The 21,286-nt window shown below is 39.2% G+C and overlaps 1 protein-coding gene and 1 pseudogene across 4 annotated transcripts in view; one reads left to right on the top strand and one right to left on the bottom strand.

Annotated features, from left to right (window-relative positions):
* LOC143975848 (calcium-binding protein 39-like pseudogene) overlaps positions 1-5,329 on the top strand; it is a 78,761-nt pseudogene extending 73,432 nt beyond the window's left edge.
* Positions 1-21,286, bottom strand: part of LINGO2 (leucine rich repeat and Ig domain containing 2) — a 2,286,714-nt gene that overhangs the window by 1,578,880 nt on the left and 686,548 nt on the right. The gene's annotated exons all lie outside the window — the stretch shown is intronic.

Below are 21,286 nucleotides of genomic sequence, written 5' to 3'. Positions count from 1 at the left end.
TTTGATGTTCACCAGTATCTCTGTATAAGGCTTTTAGCTGCATTTAATAAGTGTGGCACTAAAGTATTTCTTTATTGTGCTACCATTTTCTCTGTGCCATGGACCAAACAGCTCCATGGTTCTGCTTGTATGTGTTCTGCTTTAATTTGATAAATTGCCTTAACAATCTCTCTTCCTTCCAGCTGTATTTTTGCACATTCCCACTACAGATGTGCTAAGGTCCCCGGGGCATTGCATCCCCTCTAACATGTTTAGGGCACATCTGCTCCAAACCCTTGCACCCTCTGCAGTATGATGTACCAATTGGCGAAGAGCTTAAAAGACATTTCTATTGTTTTGGCATTGATCGATGAGAAACATGCCAATCTCAAAACTGTCCTCCTTTTTTCCTCATCTTCAGTGGGCCCCAATTCCTGTTCCTATTTACCTTAGGTATGGTGGGTATACAGGTTCTGCTTCCTTTACCAATATCTATGATTTATTTTAGATATACTTTGCTTTATGAGTAGGGGGGAGCAAAACAGCTTTTCTATTGATCTTAGGTTCTCTTTTCCCCCATAGCAATAAAGGAATATATAGAAGAGCGCCAAATCAGTAAAAAGTGCATTTATTTTATACAATTAATAAAAGTCTCACTTACATCCATAATTATTATTGTCCTCCGTTTGGATTCATCCAGTAACAGCGCCAGCGAAAGGGAACAGTGATTTGACTATCAAACGGAGGACAATAATAATTATGGATGTAAGTGAGACTTTTATTAATTGTATAAAATAAATGCACTTTTTACTGATTTGGCGCTCTTCTATATATTCCTTTATTGGTATCCTATTCATGAGATGACTTCACTCTAAAGAAGCAGCTGCCGCAGGTGATTGTGCACATACATCCCTTATCTTCTAAGGACAGCAAGCAACCTTTCTGGATTTTCAGCAAATTCCAAGTACTGTTTTCTCAGATAACTTTTTTAAAAAACATCTTGCTTTGATAAAAACTGTTTTGAATTTATTTTAATGAACAATACAGACTGAACTGAAAAGGACACACCAGTATCTTTTAAAGCGCTAGTATCTTGTGTTGTTTTTTTCCCCCATAGCGTCTGTGGTAGTGACTGTGAAAAGTGCAATAATTGTGTATACCTCCATCTATCGAATGGGATATTTCCCCATTTTTGTCTTATTTTAAAAAACGTGCAAGTTTTTTCCCCTTCATCACATCTTGTAACGGTATAACCTCTTTTTTTGTCCATGTAACAAAATGCAAATAATCTTCTTTCCCTGGCTTAAAATAGTTTGTGTCTATTAATTAAATTAAAGGTGCACTATATTCCCAGTTATCCCTTTCATGACTAAGCCTATTTCTGCCATTTCGTGTTTACAAGTTAAAACCCCTATTTTTTGCTAGAAAATTACTTAGAACCCCCAAACATTATATATATATATATATATATATATATATATATATATATATATATATATATATATATATATATTTAGCAGAGAATCTAGAGAATAAAATGGCGATTTTTTCAATATTTTATGTCACATGGTATTTGTGCAGCAGTGTTTTAAACGCAATTTTTTTGGGAAAAAGGACACTTTCATGAATTAAAAAAAAAAAAAAACAATATAGTTATCCCAATTTTTTTGTATAATGTGAAAGATGATGTTACGCCAAGTAAATAGATACCAAACATGTCACACTTTTTAATTGCACGCATTCATGGAATGTTGACAAACTTTGGTACTTAAAAATATCCATAGGCGACATTTACATTTTTTTTACGGTTACCAGGTTAGAGTTACAGAGGAGGTCTAGTGCTAGAATTATTGCTCTCGCTCTGACATGTGTGATTTGAACACCGTTTACATATGGGGGCGCGACTTCCATATACGTTTTCTTTGCTGCATGAGCTCGTGGTGATGGGGGCAGTTTGAAAATTATTTTTCTTATTTCTTTTATTTATTTTTATATGATTAAATTGTGTTTTTAAAAAAAATATCACTTGTATTGCTGTCACATCCCTTGTGACAGTAATAGGTGGTGACAGGTACGCTTTATGGAGAGATTGAGAGTCTAAAAGACCCCAAATCCCTCCTTTTCACTTGAAAGTATTCAGATCACCAAAACAATGTATCTGAATACTGTATATTTTTTCAAATCCAGTGCCATTGGCAGCCGAGTAAACAGGAAGTGACGTCGCTTCCGTGTTTACATCAAGGAGACTGGAACAAAGCCGTTTCCGGCTTTGTTCCAGTCTGTTCCAGTCTGTCACTAGCCGCCAGAAGAGCCGGATTGTCGGTGCAACCGGAAGACCCGGGAAGAGTGGCAGGAGGGATCGGGAGGGGGGACGTCCCCTCCCGCTCCTCCGGGATAACAACCGAGTGGCTTTTAGCCGCATCGGTTGTTATTCTCGGAAAGATGATCATGCGCTCTAAACAATAGTACCGGGATGATGCCTGCAGCTGCGGGCATCATTCCGGTATAAACCCTGAAAGCTGAGTGCGCACATCTGCGTACGCTCGGTGGGAAGGGGTTAAATAACCCACACAGGCCATCCCATAGCCTTAAAGTGTTTCTAGTCAGTTAGTTTGTGCTATTAGCTAACTATTTTTAACTCCATAGCATCCAGACCATTTTACCTAAATACACCTTACTTTGTGTCAATTCCATCTCAAACCCAACTTTTAACTTCCTTACTCTGTATCTGTATGGGATGGGCTTACCCCCTCCTTCTCTGAGCTGGCCGCTTAGCTGTCGGCTAATTGCCAGCTCCCATCTCTCCACAGTTATTCAGTTGTTGGTGATATCCTGCTCGTCAGCCCTGCCTACTTAAGCCGTCCAATCCAGAGGATCTCTGCCTTTGCCTTAGTCAACATCACAGAGACTGTCTCCTGCATTCCTGTTAAAAGACTTGCTTGGTTGACATTCCTTCTGGCTCCAGATCTTCCTTGCTGTTTGACTATGCTCATCTCTGGCTCCCTGATATGGCTTTTCTGAGTATACGTTCTGGTTCCTGAACTCTGACAATGTTTTGACTACGTTTGTTCTATTTACTTTTATTATTAAACAAGAGTGATTTATCTGTACTTCTGTATCGGTCTGATTTGATGGTTTCTGACAGTGTCCAATCCTGTACTCATGAAATAGTAATTGCATGATAGTACTTTTTAAAATCGGGTACTGCTAGTCCCCCCATTTTTCTTCCCTTTTGCCAGCACAGCATAGGAGATCCTTGGTCATTAAGTATTACTGAGGTACAGTAATTTGTATCATTTGGAAGAAATATATTAACTTAGGAAGGATGTTTATTTTTAATATATTTATTCTACCTAGCCATGAAAGGGACCTATATCTCAAAATACTCAGCTTTTCCTTAAAGCGGTGTTTCAGCCCTAAAAAAATTTTTTTAAAAGTCAGCAGCTGAAACAAAAGTAGCTACTGACTTTTAATATGGAGACTTACCTTTCCAGGGCACCCGCGATGTCGGCCGCCGAGGCTGACATGTCCCTCAGCTCTCGGGTCCCAGCGCTGCCATTCCAACTAAGGGAAACAGGCAGTGGAGCCTTGCGGCTTCACTGCCTGTTTCCTACTGCGCATGCGCGAGTCGTGCGGCGCTTTGTGAATGGGACGCACTGTGTTAGGGAACACACAGTTCCCAGAACACAGCGCGCCCCATTACCCAGAAGACAGCGCGGAGGAAGAGAAGACCGAAGATCACCGAGGAGCAGGAAGAAGGCAGATTAGGAAGACTGCCTAGCAACAGGGATTTCTGGACAGGTAAAAATTTGATTTTTTTCAAATGTTTTTTTTTTTTTTAAGAATATTAATGCTTTTTTTTTTTTTTTTTAGGGTGGCCCTCCACTTTAATCTTGTTTAAAATTGGAATAAAATTGGCCTCATACAGGGTCATTAGGGATGTTCTTACCTCCCAGATATCCCAATTCCTCCCTTTACCATACTAAGGGGAAATTAGGTTAAATAGCCTGTTTTTCTCTTTTTGAAGTTGTTATATTCAAGATCTCTGATTTTGCTGTATCAATTTTGAAGTTTGACATCTTCCCATACCAGTCCAGTTCCTCCAACATGATCGGCAAAGTTGACCTAGGGTTGGGGATATAGAAAAGTACAAATGCAAATTCAGCCACTTTATACTCCTTATCGCCTATTCTCACCCCCTTAATGTTTTTACAAAAATCGTGGCCAGGAGAGGTTCTAAGGCTATTAGGAACAGTAGGGGAGGCACTAGGCAGGGATTCCCTGCCTAGTGCTAGTAAATAATTCAAAGGGGGGATAATTTTCCATTTACCCTAACTTTTGCCATTGGATGGTGATAGAATGCAGTGATGCTTTATCCATTGTATCATCTTATTCCCCTTGCCTAGGTGTCTCTTTATATCTGTATTTAAGAGTGATATTGGTCTATTGGTCTATTTCCATCCTTCAAAATAAGGGTTATGTAGGCCATCAATTACTCTTCCTGTAAATTCACCCCCTTTCCTAGCACATTAAAATAGTAACATAGTGGGAGGGCGGCGGCGGCGGTGGTCACCGGTAGTATTTCTTTACATTAACGTTCCAACAAGATGAAAAAAGGGCCATTATTCAGTAAATCACAGTAAATCACACAAGAATCCTGCAGAAGTTGTGAAAATAGACTTTGAGGGTAAGAAGGATGTGTCCCAGATTTTCAACAATATCTTGAGAAGACAGATTGGCTCTCGTTGCCCAACTGTGGAATATATCAGTTCCCACCAACATATACTCTTTATACTACTTAAAGGGTATGAGTCTCCTCAAGTGGCATTGCATGATAATGCTACGAGAATGTGTCCGTCATGAGACGTTTGCCAAAACTGTCCTTTACTTTGAGCAGTTTGAAGACTTCTTTAAATATGTGGAAATGTCAACATTCAACATAGCTTCCGATGCCTTTGCTACATTTAAGGATTTGCTTACAAGGCACAAGTTGATGGTAGCTGAATTTCTAGAACAGAATTACGATAGAATATTTAATGACTATGAAAAGCTTCTACACTCCGAGAACTATGTGACAAAAAGACAGTCATTGAAGCTACTGGGTGAGCTGATCTTGGATCGACACAACTTATCCATCATGACAAAGTACATCAGCAAACCAGAAAATCTGAAGCTCATGATGAACCTTCTTCGAGATAAGAGCCCCAACATTCAGTTTGAAGCTTTCCATGTCTTTAAGGTGTTTGTAGCAAATCCAAACAAAACACAGCCAATTGTGGCTATCCTGCTGAAAAAACAGACAAAGCTAATTGAGTTCCTGAGCAGCTTCCAGAAGGAAAGAACGACTTGATTAAACAGATACGAGACTTGAATCCATGAACATGTCTCCAGCTTTCTACCAGCCATCATCAGAAAAAGTGTTTTAAGGAGTTGTCATGGCATCGTCAGTGCCTATGTTTTTGTTTCAATTTAGTTTATTAGCTGCCAAGAGTATAAAGCTTTATATTAAAACTTAAAAAAAAAAATGCTTCTTAATCAGGTCTGTGAGGAGGTGAAATTTGCAGTTAGGCATCCATGTTGAGCTCACAAACATGGAAAAAGTTGAGCTGTCACTGTTGATGATGACATGGAGTCAATATCTTGTCAAGACGTCTGTTGTTTTTTGCTTTAGCCTTTTCTATGTACAGTTCTAGAAGATGGAGGGAGATTGTCAGTTAACATTCCATTGTCAGCTCTCAACCCTCTCATACTGGTTCAGAGAAATGGATTATGCTACAGCAACCAATCTCTTACCAAGAAATCAAGTGAGATGTATAGCACTTTGTTAATCCCCAGTGGAGCCTTTACTGGAAGGAATACAAGCTGACATATAGTCCTCCGATTGCGATCTAGTTGTACTCTGTGAACTCTACATGTAAGATCCCAATCAATAAGCATTTGTAACTAAAGGTTATGTGCATGAATTTTTTGATCTCTCCTGTATTTTGTTTTAGTGCTTAAAGCTGGATTCCCACCACATGTGTTTAGCGCGCGTTTATGCACCAATTGCATTTGGATTGAATTGCGTGACATATGTTTTTTTAACACAATCTGTTGATGTATTTTTTTGTTGTTATTTTTTTTGGTTTACAGCTGAAGCCAAAATACTTATATGTTTCTTTCTTTAACGTATTTTAATGCATTGCCTTTCTGTTTGATGGGTGGCAATAGATCTCAACTTGCACATGATGTGAATAGGCCCTTACGGAGACAGGTAAATAACATGACTATGTCAAGGCAATAGATCTTTATACAAGACATCACTGCGGTGAAGTGATCATAAATTGCTGCAAATAATGCAGTTTACATGTATGCAAGCCCTTAATATCAATGCAAGAGCAGTTTGGTGGTATTTGGGTATAGCTAGAGGAAAATGCAGTAAATGTATTAGGCTGCCATTTGAAAAAAAAATATTAAGACTAAAACATTCATAAAAAAACGTGAATTATAGTCCATTGTTACCGGCTCAGATACAACAAGGACATCAGCTATAAAAATTGCATTGCTTATGAAATGCCATGGCAAGAGCACATGGCACTTGTCTGTTCAGAGCCAGTCAGGAACATGTGCTGAAGGATGGGGAATTCTTTATCTTACAGTGTAAGATAAATGGCAGTTATGCAGAATAGATCTTGGTTTAGTACATTTTCCCTGCTAGATGTGTAATTCAGACAACCTTCTAAGAAGCACAGCAAATAAATGTTCTCTGAACCTGCAGCTTTTATCACATAAATAATAATTTACCCATGTACACATTGTATTATCATTTTTTGCGGCATTCCGTATATAAAGTCAATTCATAAAAAAAAAAAATAGTAACATAGTTTGGGGACTAATAATTTTTGGAACCTTCTGTAGTACAGTATCGGGGACTCGTCAGGGCCTGAACTCTTCCCTGGAGCCATATTTTTTTTTTTCCAAACAGGTTTCTTTTATTTAGAGATAAATAAAAAGCATTTACAGAAAGCTCACTATTTAGTTCAATGGAGCCATATTTTTTATAGACCTTTTACTACTTCCAGTGAGATCAGGCCATCTAATGTGTTCTACTTCATCTTTAGGCACCATTGGGAGGTCTAGTCCCTGAAGGTACTCCTGTACTACAGAGCCATCCTCTCTCCCGCCGTCACCTTCCTCTTTCTGTCTAACTTTATACAGCTAACTATAATATAAGAAAACACCTTGGCTATCTCTGGAGATTAAAGCAGGAACAGAGGGGTGCCAGACTAAATGCAGTATTAAAATTGTGATTTTAATGGATTAAAAATAAATGGCAATTTACAGAGTGGATTAATACTAAAGGCATACGGAATGGTAGTCATTAGTGATCCTCTCCAAGCCGTCCTGTTTAGCGTGGCAGCCTCGCTCGAGTACAGGCTGTGTTATGATGGAACCAGGAAGGCAGTCGATCACCGCCATAACCAGCATGAACAGCAAGATGGCGCTTGACTGAATGATGTCTCAGGAAGGAAGTACTTTATGTGCTGACATGTATAGAGAGGTAATGCATTTTAAAGTAAATGATTCTTATTTAGACCTAATTGGCTTACACACCCATCAGTCTTATAAAAGGAAGAAAGACTGAAAAGGAGATATGATAGTCTGACAGACCTGTCAATATAGCAAACAGCTGAGAGATGAAGAGAATAGGGAAAGCAAATCATGACATCTCTAAATGTCAGAAACCATGAACACAGACCGAGATAGAAGTACAGTTAAATCACACTTGTTTAACCATAAAAGTAAAAGAACAAATATAGTCAAAACATAGCCAACGTTCAGTAACCGTAACGGATAGTCAGCCAAGCCAGAAGTCAGGGATCAATGTAGTGGAACAGAAAGCAGGATCTGGAGCAAGAAGGGATGTCAGCAAAGCCAGTCTTTAAACAGGAACACAGTAGACGTTTCTTGTGATGTTGACCAAGGGGAAGGCAGAGCTCCTCTGGACTGGGCAGCTTAAGTATGCAGGACTGACAAGCAGGATATGATCAACAGCTGAATAACTGTGAAGAGAGAAGGGAGCTGGCAATTAGCCAACAGCTGAACGGTCAGCTCAGAGAAGGAAGGGCCGAGCCCAGCCTTGACACTTAAGCCCAAGTCAGTCTTCAATCCCACACATATCAAGGACCCCATATAGAATCTTTTTACCAGGTAGTATATTCAGAATTACTGAATATATGTAAACAATCAATCTCACAACCTACATATAGTCGATTCAATCTTAATCCCTTAGAACATTTAGCCTTGAACACATTAAGTAAAAACAAACAAATAGTCATTAGAATGGCCAATAAGGGTAGGTATATAGTGATTCAGGATAGAGTCACATATTGAATGAATCCTATTGCCTCCTTTCTGATAAAAAAGTATACCAAACTGAGAATAGACCCTCTCCCAGAATGAATTTACAAATGAATAAAGAAGGTTGATTGCCACAGCGCTATCAGATAGAATACTTTCCAAATCTGAAGCTTCCTTTTTCCATAGAGAGTTATACAATGTACTTTATTTTTATCATCTTCCTAGGGTGCATAAAAACCTTGATAATCCCCCAGGATGCCCTATAGTGGCATCAATGGAAAGCATCACCACCAGCTATTCTCTATATATCGATTATTTTCTCCAACCCTTAGCTCAAGCCCTCCCTTTGTTCATTCAAGATGACACACATCTGTTGGAGTTGTTGAGTTCATACACCTGAAAACCCATCTATCAATGGGTTTCTTTATATGTATGTTCACTATATACATCCATTCCTCACAATTTAGGTCTCCAAGCAGTTCTGCATTTTCTATCCACTGACTCCAAAATCAACTCCAGACAGTCCCAATTTATCCTGGCTGCTACCAGATTTTGTCTGGAACACCACTACTTTAAATTTGAGGATGAATACTATCTTAAAAAAAAAAAAACTGACACTGTGATAGGGGCAAATTTTGCCTCTAGCTACGTCAATTTAACTATGGGCCTATGGAAGACCAGGTGTGTCCAGGATCACAACCCATTAGTGGCACACCCGGTCTTCTAGGGGCGATACATAGACAATATAATTATCATGTGGCATGGCCCCACCCACACCATACAGGAATTTGTTTCATATTGATAATTCCAGTGATTTTGGTCTTTCTTTTACCTCAGAAACAAACACCACTTTCCTCTGATTTTTGGATTTAAAACTCAGCCACCTAGATCCCACCTTTACAGCCAAAAATTATACAAAGCCCACAGCTAGGAATTCTTTCTTGCATTTCTCCAGCTATCATATGCCGAGATGGGTAAAAAATGTTTCGAAGAGTCAATTCTGTTGTGTACCAGAATAGAGGATTATAACACATGTGGGTTAAATCCGAGGATGACATGCAAGGAAAATAAAAAAAAACAGCATTTTAGCTTGCACATGATTGGATAATAAAATCAGCAGAGCTTCCCCTCATTTCAGATCTACCCTTCAAATTTACAGCGACTGCACTTCAAAGTGCACTTGCAGTGCATTTGTAGTGCAAAGTGGATTTGCCTTTTGTACATAACCCCCATAGTGTCCCCTTGAAACTAAAATTTGCCGTTGAAAGTTATCCTCCAGACCTTATTGATCAGGTCAATATGTTTTGCAATGTTTATGAAATTTCTGAACCAAAATCACAAAATACAAGAAAAGATTTATCACAGAATACCAAGCCAAACACTGGAGGTTGGAGAGTGTATTCAAAAGACACTGGTTCATACTACAACGTGACGCCCTTCTCAAAACCAACATTTCAACAGTCCCCCAATTTGCTTATATAAAGGCTCCTAATATCAAGCTTGCTGATTCTGTACTGCACTGCCCAGTTGTTACCAACCTTGGCCTGCTTCCTGGACTTACTCTGCCTGTTGACTCAGTCCTTGTTACCTGGCTGACACTGCCTGCATACTGGCTCTGCTACCATCTCCTGCTCTGGTGCCAAGCAGCTTCAGTATCCTGTTCTTAGGACTGCGACCCCCAGCTTCATCCATTTAAGAGCAGACTTCACCAATCAGTTACTCCGGTACTTGTGCCACTCTCTGCCCTCACAGTCTCTGTCTCCACCTTCAGGAGTGTTGGGTAGGAGGTGTAAAAGAGGCCTCCACAACATTCCAGTCGTCACCAGGTACATGATACTACACTTGCAGTGCCCCCCTCCTGCACTCCAAGGCTTAAATGCTTATTTACTCTAGGGGATGAGAAACTATGTATAACACCTTACCTATTACTCTGGTAGACATATTGCCAAATGTGTGACTGGTCCCCCAAAGCTTCTTCTGTAAGACCCTCCAGATGACAGCCAAACAATGATATCATCAAGTAAACTGCAGTACCAATAGCCCTGCATTGTATGTGAGGACAACGAGGAACTGTGCACAACCCAGAGAAAATGAACGTTCCAGGGCATACTGGGTGAGGAGTAAGGCAAGTATTACATTATTTTCCTCATCCTCTAGAGTTAATGAGCATTTAACCATTTCAGTGTGGGGAGGGAGGCTCTCAGCAAGGGTAGTGGGGTAGTGTTTTTATAATTCCCAAGGCTGGACTTTAAGAGGCTATTACAAAGACCTACTTTGTTTTTTGCCTCTTTGTCAACCTGCAGATTCTCTGTTGTTGTATATGGATAACACAAGATGAATATATGAAAATAATTTGTGAGCATCAGTGAGGATGCTTTAAGTCTACCGTAACTCAGTCTGTTCCAAAAAAAATGAAATCCTTCCAACTTGAATATATCTTTAAAAGTGGTACTGAAATAGAAAGCGGTGCAATAAGCCTTCAAACCTTGAAAGTAGTCCTGCTTTCTAGTATATTTAATGCAGCCACATCTTAAATAATTCCATAAATAAGCAAAAAGAAAAATATGTTCCTGTAAATTGCTTTTTATTCTAACTGCATACTTCATTAGAAATTTCTCAGGCATTTGGTGGTTTGAAAAAGAAAAACAACAATGGAAAGTAATACCTGTGGGGATCATTACAGATGATTGCAATTATTATTTTCTTTAGAGCTGCCTCATAAGTTTTCCTGATCATTCCATTTTAGGAATTGTTTGACATCTACCGTACTGTGATATGTATGGAAAGGCAAAAAAACGAAAAGCATTTAAAGAACTGGTGAACCCAAAACTGATATTTTCCTATCTGGGTTGATGCTGCAAAGATTAACGAATCATGAGATGTATTAGGATGGGTTTTTATGTTTTGTATGTACTGTTGTGGCAAGACACTCAGGCTTGCCACGCTATTAAATATGAAATGTATGTAATATTATAATATATTATACTACATTCAAGAGGAGCATGGAGGAGAACAGTTATGTTGTGAGAGTGCCAAGCACCATGGGATTCTATTCAAATAACTGGTCTGGATGACATTTAAAGGCTTTAAACAATTAGTTAACTCAGTGATTGCTCTGGGTGAACACTGTTTTATAATTTTCTGGCCAACATTCAAACAACGTTCTACTGGTGTATGGCCAGCTTTACTTCTTGTCTGATTATTCATCTGATTGCCTTTTCTGTTAAAATTGTAGCATAGAGTGTGCTATTATTCACAATATTGGGTATGGTTGGTAATTGGTAGCAACATCTTGGGGGTGGCATTGGGAATTAGAACAATGGGGATGCAGCACAAAACCCAAGTTTAGACACCAGAAGGATGAAGCCTTGGATTGGCTTTTAAAAGGTAACTACCGTATATTGTTTTTTCTCAAATTTGTTCTTCTTTTCAAACCTTTTATTTTTTTCCTATATACTGTATACCCATTCTTTGTATTCTAAGTATCTAATACATGACAAAGAGCAGAGCACTTTTGGTATTTTTAAGAAAGAGCACAATGTGATAGAAACCCCAGATGCAGCCATCCAAAAAGGTATGAATTATTACTCTAATTCATTCACTTGTGTGTAAATATCATAATGAACTACTGACCTCTGTAAACAACACATGTTTTACTACAAAGGAGAAACATAGATAGAGAAAAAGGTAAAATGAGCTGAGAACTCAACTTTCTGACTAGAACAATATATAATATTTGCATTAGAATTGTATTTTTCAGTCCTGATTAGTGATGAGTGAAAGTGACTGGGCTCAATTCATAGTTCGTCAAACCCATTGTAAATTGCAAACTTTAATCCTAATTCCATGGAAGTTAATTGGGGGCAAATTTTGAAAATCAGTTTGGGCTATTTCAAGGCCAGTAGGGAAGAGGTTGTTAAATAAAGTGCATGAGGAGCTTAGTACTGTTCTGAGGAACATATACCAATAGAAAATATATTTTCATGGGGTTTGGTTGGCAGCCAAGCTGCTCACTAACTTGGCTCTGCACAGCGGGGAGATACCACGGCTTACGGCAGGAGCAGCAGTCGCCCAAAACAGCCAATCCTGCTCCAGCCAGCAACCTACATCCCAGGGCAATGTCCATGAAGTGCAAGGAGTGGGGGAAGCCCAGAAGAATCACCATCCCTTTAGCCAAGATGGCACTAACTCGACAGCAGCATGCCTCACAGCAGATAATGGAGGGGAAAAACTTCACCATCTCAGCTTACCACTCTCCACAGGGGACCTATACTCAACAAGTCTCCTCTCCATCTACAAGTCCAGCCAAGTCTAAACTGAGAATGACACCTGCAGAGCCTGCACAAACTGAGGTGAGCCCAGCTGCACATACTAGAGCTTCCAATGACACACATTTCTCCACAGCCATTTTGTCAAGGACACCATGTTGAAAGATATGCTAGTATCCGTACACAACTCAATTCAAGCATATATTGCTTCTTTGATCCATCAATTTACAGAGGAAATGCGTGAGATAGGTACTAAGGCTAGCTGCATTGAAAACCCCATATGTGAATTTGCCACCACATTCAATGAACTGGTTGATGCCCACAATGAGAGAGATGAATATATAGAATGGCTAATGGCAAAAATTGTGAATCTGGAAGATTATCCCAGGCAAAATAATGTTAAAATTAGTGGTATCACAGAAACTGTGCACTCAACTGATTTGAAAGAATATTTTACTAAGCTACCATTCTTCTGGACTCATCCCCTACTGAATTAATCATAGACTATATCCACAGATTGCTTAAACGAGAACACCTGCCTCAAAGAGATATGGTAGTACACATTTGCTTCTACCATATCAAGGATACATTTCTCAGAGCCACTATAAATTTGAATATGATTCCACAATAACACACACATCTGGCATTTTACCCTGACCTATATCAGTATATCCTGCAACAGCACAAAAAATCCGATCCCAGAATTCTGTTCGAGGCATATTGGTCCATGACCAGGAACATAAAATTACATTGTTTGCAGACTATGTTATTTTGATGCTTACAGAGCCGGCTCATTCCCTGCCTTAAGTCTACTCAATCCTGTAATTATTTAATGTGGTGTCCTACTATAAAGTCAATGAGTCTAAGTCTAATTTGATCAATGTAGTGCTTGACACACTATCAGCTGCTATGTTACAGAAACAATTTGCATTTACGTGATCTCCCTCTGCTATGACATACCTAGGTATCCAACTCACAGCTAATAAACAGAAGAAAAAACAGCGCCAATCTAAGTGCAGTATTGTTGAATCAAAGACATTTAATTTGTGAAGTTATGCACTCACACTCTACCAGAAGGTTTCAGGCACATCATGTATCTAGAGGGCATCGCAGGGCTCTCGAGGAGAAGCGGTAACTCGTTCGGCTGTATCTCTCGTCCGGTGGCGCCGGTGGTTCCCAGCGTCGCACGGCTTGGTGTAACAGCGTCAGGGAGGTCCGTTCGTTGTTATGTTGAGGGGCGCACTGCGATGACGTTTCGTTGTGGTTTACGTTGCACGCGTTCGGAGCATGCGTGCTCCTTCATCAGGCATCTGCCTGATGAAGGAGCACGCATGCTCCGAACGCGTGCAACGTAAACCACAACGAAACGTCATCGCAGTGCGCCCCTCAACATAACAACGAACGGACCTCCCTGACGCTGTTACACCAAGCCGTGCGACGCTGGGAACCACCGGCGCCACCGGACGAGAGATACAGCCGAACGAGTTACCGCTTCTCCTCGAGAGCCCTGCGATGCCCTCTAGATACATGATGTGCCTGAAACCTTCTGGTAGAGTGTGAGTGCATAACTTCACAAATTAAATGTCTTTGATTCAACAATACTGCACTTAGATTGGCGCTGTTTTTTCTTCTGTTTATATGTCTTTTACAAGGTACCTTCTATCCTTGAACATGCTGCCTACCTGCCTGTGCTAAAGAAATCATCCCCTTTCTATGACTATTTTCCACAACCAGTAACTGTGGACTATAATTTGTGATCCTGCCAGCTATCCATTACTTCTGCTGCATTTACTGACATACACAGCAAGGATTGCAAAACTCTGTGATAAGCAGACTTGACATCCCTAAATCCGCCACACCAATTTATCAACTTCAGCGGTTTTTTTCCCCCAATCCTTTTTCCCCTCCCCCATAAAAAACCCCCTCTTTTTTCCTTCCTCACTCCCCCCATCCAGGACATATATAATCCAGCAGCGCAACGCACAAAAAAACAATTTTTTCTAACTCACAGCTAATGTATCCAATTTGTTCCATTTTAATTATAAATTATTATTTTAATCCACAAAATTAGAATTGGACAGATTATTTCACTACTTTTCATTATGGTCTGGTAGACTGGCATTGTTTAAGATGCTTATACCACCCAAAATCCCATATTTGTTCAGAGTGCTCCCCATTATAGTGCCAGTCTCATTCTTTACAGCATTAAAAAATAATTACCCTTTACATCTGTCAAGGGAAAAAAGCTAGATGCTTATACTCCACTTTAGCTAAACATAAGCAAGTATGGAGCTTCCAGACATGAAGAATTACCATGAGGCAGTACTTTTAGATCAACTGAGATACTGGCTATGTCCATCTCCTTCTAAGCTCTTTAGAACAATCCTTTGTTCCACAAGGGAGTCTTTGCTCTTTATCACTAGCACATTTATTCTTATCCAAGGAATGTAAAGTACAACATCCCATGATTCCGGCAACCTTACGGGCCTAGGCAAACTGCGCTCTTATGACACAAAGTTAGCAGTAACTTGTCCCCAAATACCTGAAATTCTTAGATTTTTGATTCCTATTTTTTATTTTTATTTTTTATCAAACACAGGGGCCTCAAAATTGATACCTCTATTGCAGACCTAATGACAGGTGGCAAACTCAAGTTCTTCCAGCAATTAGTGCAAAGTCTCTGGATCCATACCCTAGACTACCTCTCTAATGCTCAACTAACTTTTATTTTCAAAGGAATAGGTTAACCACAGTGTGGTCCTACTGGACATCAGTTAATTCTTCCTCAAAAGGGATTTTAATACTCTATACACTTCTCAGCGCTAATGTAACATTTAAGACTTCTCCAAAGGTTCAATGGGAAACAGACTTACAAATAAACTTCATGGATAAACAATGGTTGCAAGCAATACAATATCATTATAATTATACCAGATGCATCACACAAAAAAAATCATTACAGATGGTATTTGACCCCCACCTGCCTCGCTAAATTCTTCCCTTCCACAAATAACTTATGCTGGAGAGGCTGCTCGCAGAGGGAACACTATTTCACATCTTATGGACTTGTCTACATATTAAGAGCTATTGCAATTTGATTTATAGATTAATTCCATCCCTTACAGGTTACATATTAAGGCCTAACCCAGCTATGATGTTACTAAAGTGGAACTTTACCCATAACAATTTGATAAAAAATAAAGTTCTTTAGCAAGGAACATACATTCCACATTAATAATTATGCTACCAAAATTAGTGTGTACTGTAAATTGCCTCCAGCATTGTTCCGGTTTCTTCTTGCTGGAGGCTGCCATTTTGCTGAAGCCCAGAGCCATTGAAAAGCAGTAAATCATAAAGTGGAACAAAACCTATTGATTTAACAGTTTCAAAAAAGTTACATTTCTGGAATGCTGGGATTTCTGTCACATTTGCTTGTTTCCTCAACCAAACTGTCAAACTGTCAAATGGCTGGTGTCATAACTGATCACACGTGCAGCACCATGGTAGTTTCTGATCAAACAGAAGCAGCGTCCTCAGCTTGAAGCCTGAAGCTACAAAACGCTAGAGGGGAAAAATTATATTATTCTCAATGGAGATGGTTCACATCTCCACTACATGTCGCCTGAAGCCGAACGCCTGAAGCTCAGACAAGTTCCGGACCCTTTTTTGTCGCTCGAATTGAGCAGATTTGGGCGTTTTTCTTCTTTTAACATTGGTGACCTTTTGCCCTACACAAAATCACAGCAAATCGCGGTAAAAAACGCGGTAATAAACGCCGCGAATCGCGGTAAAAAACACCGCAAAAAACGCTTGAAAACGCTACGCTCAGGTGTGAATGCAGCCTTAATGATAGGAGGGTTTAATTCCACTTTAAGGCTGTCAGCAGATCGGTCTCTGAAAATTTGTCAGTGCCAAATGTCCTATTTCTGACATTTGGTGTTTACAAGTTAAAATCTGTATTTTTTTGCTAGAAAATTACTTAGAACCCCCAAACATTATGTATATTTTTTTAGCATAGAATCTAGAGAATAAAATGGCAATTATTGTAATATTTTATGTCACACTGTATTTGTGCAGTGGCCTTTTAATCACTTAACGACCAGCGCACGCCGATGTACGTCCTATTTTTGAAGAGTGATATCTCGGGAACGGCAGCAGCTGCTGCCACAACCGATATATCCATCTCTTCAGGCGCTGGTCGTCTGTACGATAACAGTGGTCTCTGGGGCGGATTCACCGCTGTCAGCCTCCCGCACCTTCCGCCGCTACCGACGGCTCCGGCTACCGAAGGCGATCGGGTCCTTTTCCTAGCTGGGTATGGAGACGAGCGAGGCTAAGATTGCCCCCAATCGTCTCTATACCATAGGAGGGCGGAAGTGACTTTTTTTTTATATGTCATTTTATATGTAATTTTTTTAAATGTAATTTTTTTTTTTTTGCATTTTAGTCCAAATATGAGATCTGAGGACTTTTTGACCCCAGATCTCATATTTAAGAGGACCTGTCATGCTTTTTTCTATTACAAGGGATGTTTACATTCCTTGTAATAGGAATAAAAGTGATCCATTTTTTTTTTTAAACAGTGTAAAAATAAATAAAATCAATTAAAATAAATAAGAAAAAAAAAAAGATTTTTAAAAACACCCCGTCACGACGAGCTTGCGCACAGAAGCGAGCACATACGTGAGTGGCGCCTGCATATGAAAATGGTGGTCAAACCACACATGTGAGGTATCACCGCGATCGGTAGAGCGAGATCAATAATTCTAGCCCTAGATCTAGTCTGTAACACAAAAAATGCAACCTGTAGAATTTTTTAAATGTCGCTTATGGAGATTTTTGAGGCTAAAAGTTTGACGCCATTCCACGAGTGGGCGCAATTTTGAAGTGTGACATGTTGGGTATAAATTTACTCAGCGTACCATTATCTTTCACAATATAAAAAAAATTGGGCTAATTTTACTGTTATCTTCTTTTTTTATTCAAAAAAGTGATTTTTTTCCAAAAAAAGTGCGCTTGTAAGACCGCTGCGCAAATACGGTGTGAAAAAAAGTATTTCAATGACCGCCATTTTATTCTCTAGGGTGTTAGAAAAAAACAATATAAAATGTTTGGGGGTTCTAAGTAATTGTCTAGCAAAAAAACTGTTTTAAACATGTAAACACCAAATCTGAAAAAGAGGCCTGGTCCTTAAGTGGTTAAATGCAACAATTTCATGAATTTTAAGAAAACGAAACATTAAAGTTAGCCCAATTTTTTTGTTATAATGTGATGTTACACTGAGTAAATAGATACCAAATACTTCTTCCTCTCTTTCTGAGAGCTGGTACCTTTTTGTGACTGGTGCCCACTCCCACTTCTGCATTTTTATCCTAGGTAAGAAATATGTCAGCCTAATCCAGGTTCTTCTCCCCACCACAACCTTTCTGGGACATGTCACACATTCCTGGAGGCTGCAGGACCATTCTCACATATCTCATGCCATGTCTCATGCCATGTGTCACACATAAACAGTAGGGAACCAGGTGAGACTTCAATAAAGCCAGCCATAGACAGTGCAAATTTCTTTCCTGCAGACACGTGTTGCAAGAAAGAAAATTGCTGGATTCCCTCGTTAACACAGTCAGTGTCCCTACTGAAGTGGCTGAGATTTTACCCTTCTATGGCCAGGGTGTATTACCAAATGGTGGTAGCCCAGTGAAGAAGTAGCTCTTATGAAGACAGTGCTGAGCTCCACAGGCTGATAATTGTCTATTTCTTAAATGTCAACAGCTACAGTACTTGCTGACTTAAAAAAACAATTAAAGTAACTCTTTAAGGTTTCAAACACATGTCTGCATAATTTTTGTAAAAGGGGTGAGAAAACATGACAATTTGAAGACAGGTGAAAAAAACATTGGTGTAGTTCAGTCCCCCAAAAGACCCCTCCATGTCCACATATGTTGCTGAACACCAATCCCTGCACACTTTATGCAAACAGTGATGGCTCTCTACACAATCACTTCTTCTAAGGGATTTACTGATATGTGTTAAGTTATGTAGGGTTTTTCCTAAAAGAAAAATATATGAACTTTGCTGAAATCTCTGTTCATTCTTTTTAGAGTATAGGAAAGCCCTTTGTAGTGATGGCTAGATATGTAGACACTTAGTGAAAATGAATTATTATTTGAGTTTAGAAACAAACTTATATGTAAGGAAACAATAACCTATGCTGTCTAAGTACCTAGATTATTATTGAACTTTCATAGGGAAAATGTTTATCTATTTTAAGGACAAATATGACAGCTTTCGAAAATTTTGGAATCGCCAACATTTTGCTGTTGGCTGTACCTGACTGTTATGATTTGTTATGAAGGCTGGCCAGCAATGATGCCTCTCAGACTGACAAGACAGAAGTGACATGTCCCTGAAGCAAGCACGCAACCATACTGCCACATGTCATCATCTGGACACCAAAGAAACAACAGTTTCCTCTTTTCATTAAGGGTAACAGCATGTACCAGAAAAGAAACTTCAAAATACTTCTGAAAACAACATCAAAAATTGATGTTTAACTTAGTGAAAAAATGTCTTTGTTATATAAAATGTACTCAGCATGTAAAACTTGGAGATACAAGGGCACACGAACATGGAAACAAATTATAATGATCAATCTAATACTTTTTTGTGTAATTATGAATCTGGTTTGATAGGTCCCTATTCACTGAGATGTAATTAACACAATTAACATTTTGCAGAATTACTGACTCAAACTGAATAATGTCTCTGCTACTTGTATTAAAATATCATAGTTTTTGTTTTGCTTTATGGTACATCACTTGACAAACTGAAATGTAAAAAACATGCAAATTATAATGAGTTTAGGTGTGCTTTGAACTTTACAGTTTCTGCTTGGATCCAGAAACGTTGCTTTCACTTCAAACAATGGATTATCATCAGTGTTGCAAATGGGAACGACATATTAAAGGTACTTCTCATATAGAACTTGCATATATGAATGCCAAAACTGGCAATTGGCAAACATTCCTACATCCCCCTGAGCACATATTAGCAATGGTTGCAAGAGAACTGGAAGGGGGCCAAATAGCCCAATGTACACAGATGATTAGCTTAGTATCAGATTGCAAAAAACTTAGTATAACTGCACTGCTCTTTTACAGCTCTTTCTTTAAATATATAGGTAGTTCCTGGAGTGAAAAAAATACATGTCATTATAAAGATATATGGATCACCTTTACATAACAACTGAAATTAGCTACATATTTGATTCTGGCTATTAAACAAATGATAGTCAAAGCATTAAAGAATCCCACAGTCCTTTTTCAAGAAGTCAAGGACTGCATGAATATGATGGCAACAACAAGTTTTCCATTATTTTGAATGATTCACAATCTACACATCTCAATACATGGGTTACTTATGCTTTTCCATCTTTAATCTCTTCCAGCCTAAGATATTTCTTGCCTACTGTATTTCTTGCCTACTGTACCTTTTCAGTTCCTGGACCTGAGCCTGAGAGGAATACATCCCTACATATCCCTCCTCTGTAACCTACCCCCTATGCCCTCCAACCCGTTCCCTCAACTCTTGCCCTCTGATCTTTTTTCTTGATCCCACTCCTCCTCTGGGTTTTCTACAGCTCCCCTCTCTTACCAGTTTCCACTACAGTATATCCTTCTCTTTCTCATCCTCCTTCCTCCTCCTGGACCGGTATGTTCAGCTACCAGTCTAGGCTGCCAACCTAAGATTATAGCTTCATAAAAAGGCCCTCAAGTAAGTATATATGTTAGGCCCAGAAAGTTCACTGCTGCAAATGTTTGATTATTGTACCCTTTTTGTCTGTTATCTTTATCAGATGTTTTAGCCCCTGCATGGATTTAACAATATAAATATATCTCTACACATTACAACATAATGTAATATGGACAGTATGTGTAAGCAAGTTGTTGTACTGTGGGGAAATTAAACATAAAACTTACACATATGAATTATCATTCATCGTGTTAGACACAAGCAATGGTGTGACTGTTGTTATCCTCTTGAAAACCAATAAATACAATTATAGCATATATACTGAGCACCCATCCATATTGATATTCTATTTGACCAGTATGGTCTTTTTTACATCTAAAACTCCTTCCCTGTGGTGCTGATGGCATAGCATACTCCCTGCTTACATCATTTCATTCCCCTATTTTTTTTCCCCCACCCTCAATCCTTTGAGCCCCAGTATTGTCTTCTTCATATCTACCATTCCCATCTCCACAGTGTTATTGGCATAGCATTGACCCTGTTTATATGCATTCATCTAATTTTATTTACTTAAATATATTTTTTTTCTTTTGCCCTTCCCCTAATCCTCCAACCATTCCAGCCCTAGTATGGTCCTTTTCACACCTATCACTTCCTTTCTAAAAATGATCCTGGCATAGCTTAGTACCTGTTCACTTGCACTGGCTGCCCACACTCTGCCCCTGTTTGGCCCCTCCCTGTTTAAGGAGGATTTAAGCCTGGCACACACACACACACACACACACACATGTCAGGTACTTTTCCAATCCAAGTGTCTACATTATCTGTGTGAGCCAGCTTTGAATATTCCCAATTTTATCTCCAATTTTAGTCCCACTCCCCTCCCTTATTCAGCTAGGATTTAAACAAACTACAATTCCCAGCTGAATCTGTAGCTCCAGGTTGCC

The sequence above is a fragment of the Lithobates pipiens genome, unplaced genomic scaffold (assembly GCF_037356315.1).
Source record: "Lithobates pipiens isolate NorthernLeopardFrog02 unplaced genomic scaffold, aLitPip1_a1.2 Scaffold_13, whole genome shotgun sequence".
Taxonomy (NCBI): Eukaryota; Metazoa; Chordata; class Amphibia; order Anura; family Ranidae; genus Lithobates; species Lithobates pipiens.
Note: the sequence above shows the minus strand (reverse complement) of the source record. Positions and strands in the feature narration are given on the sequence as shown.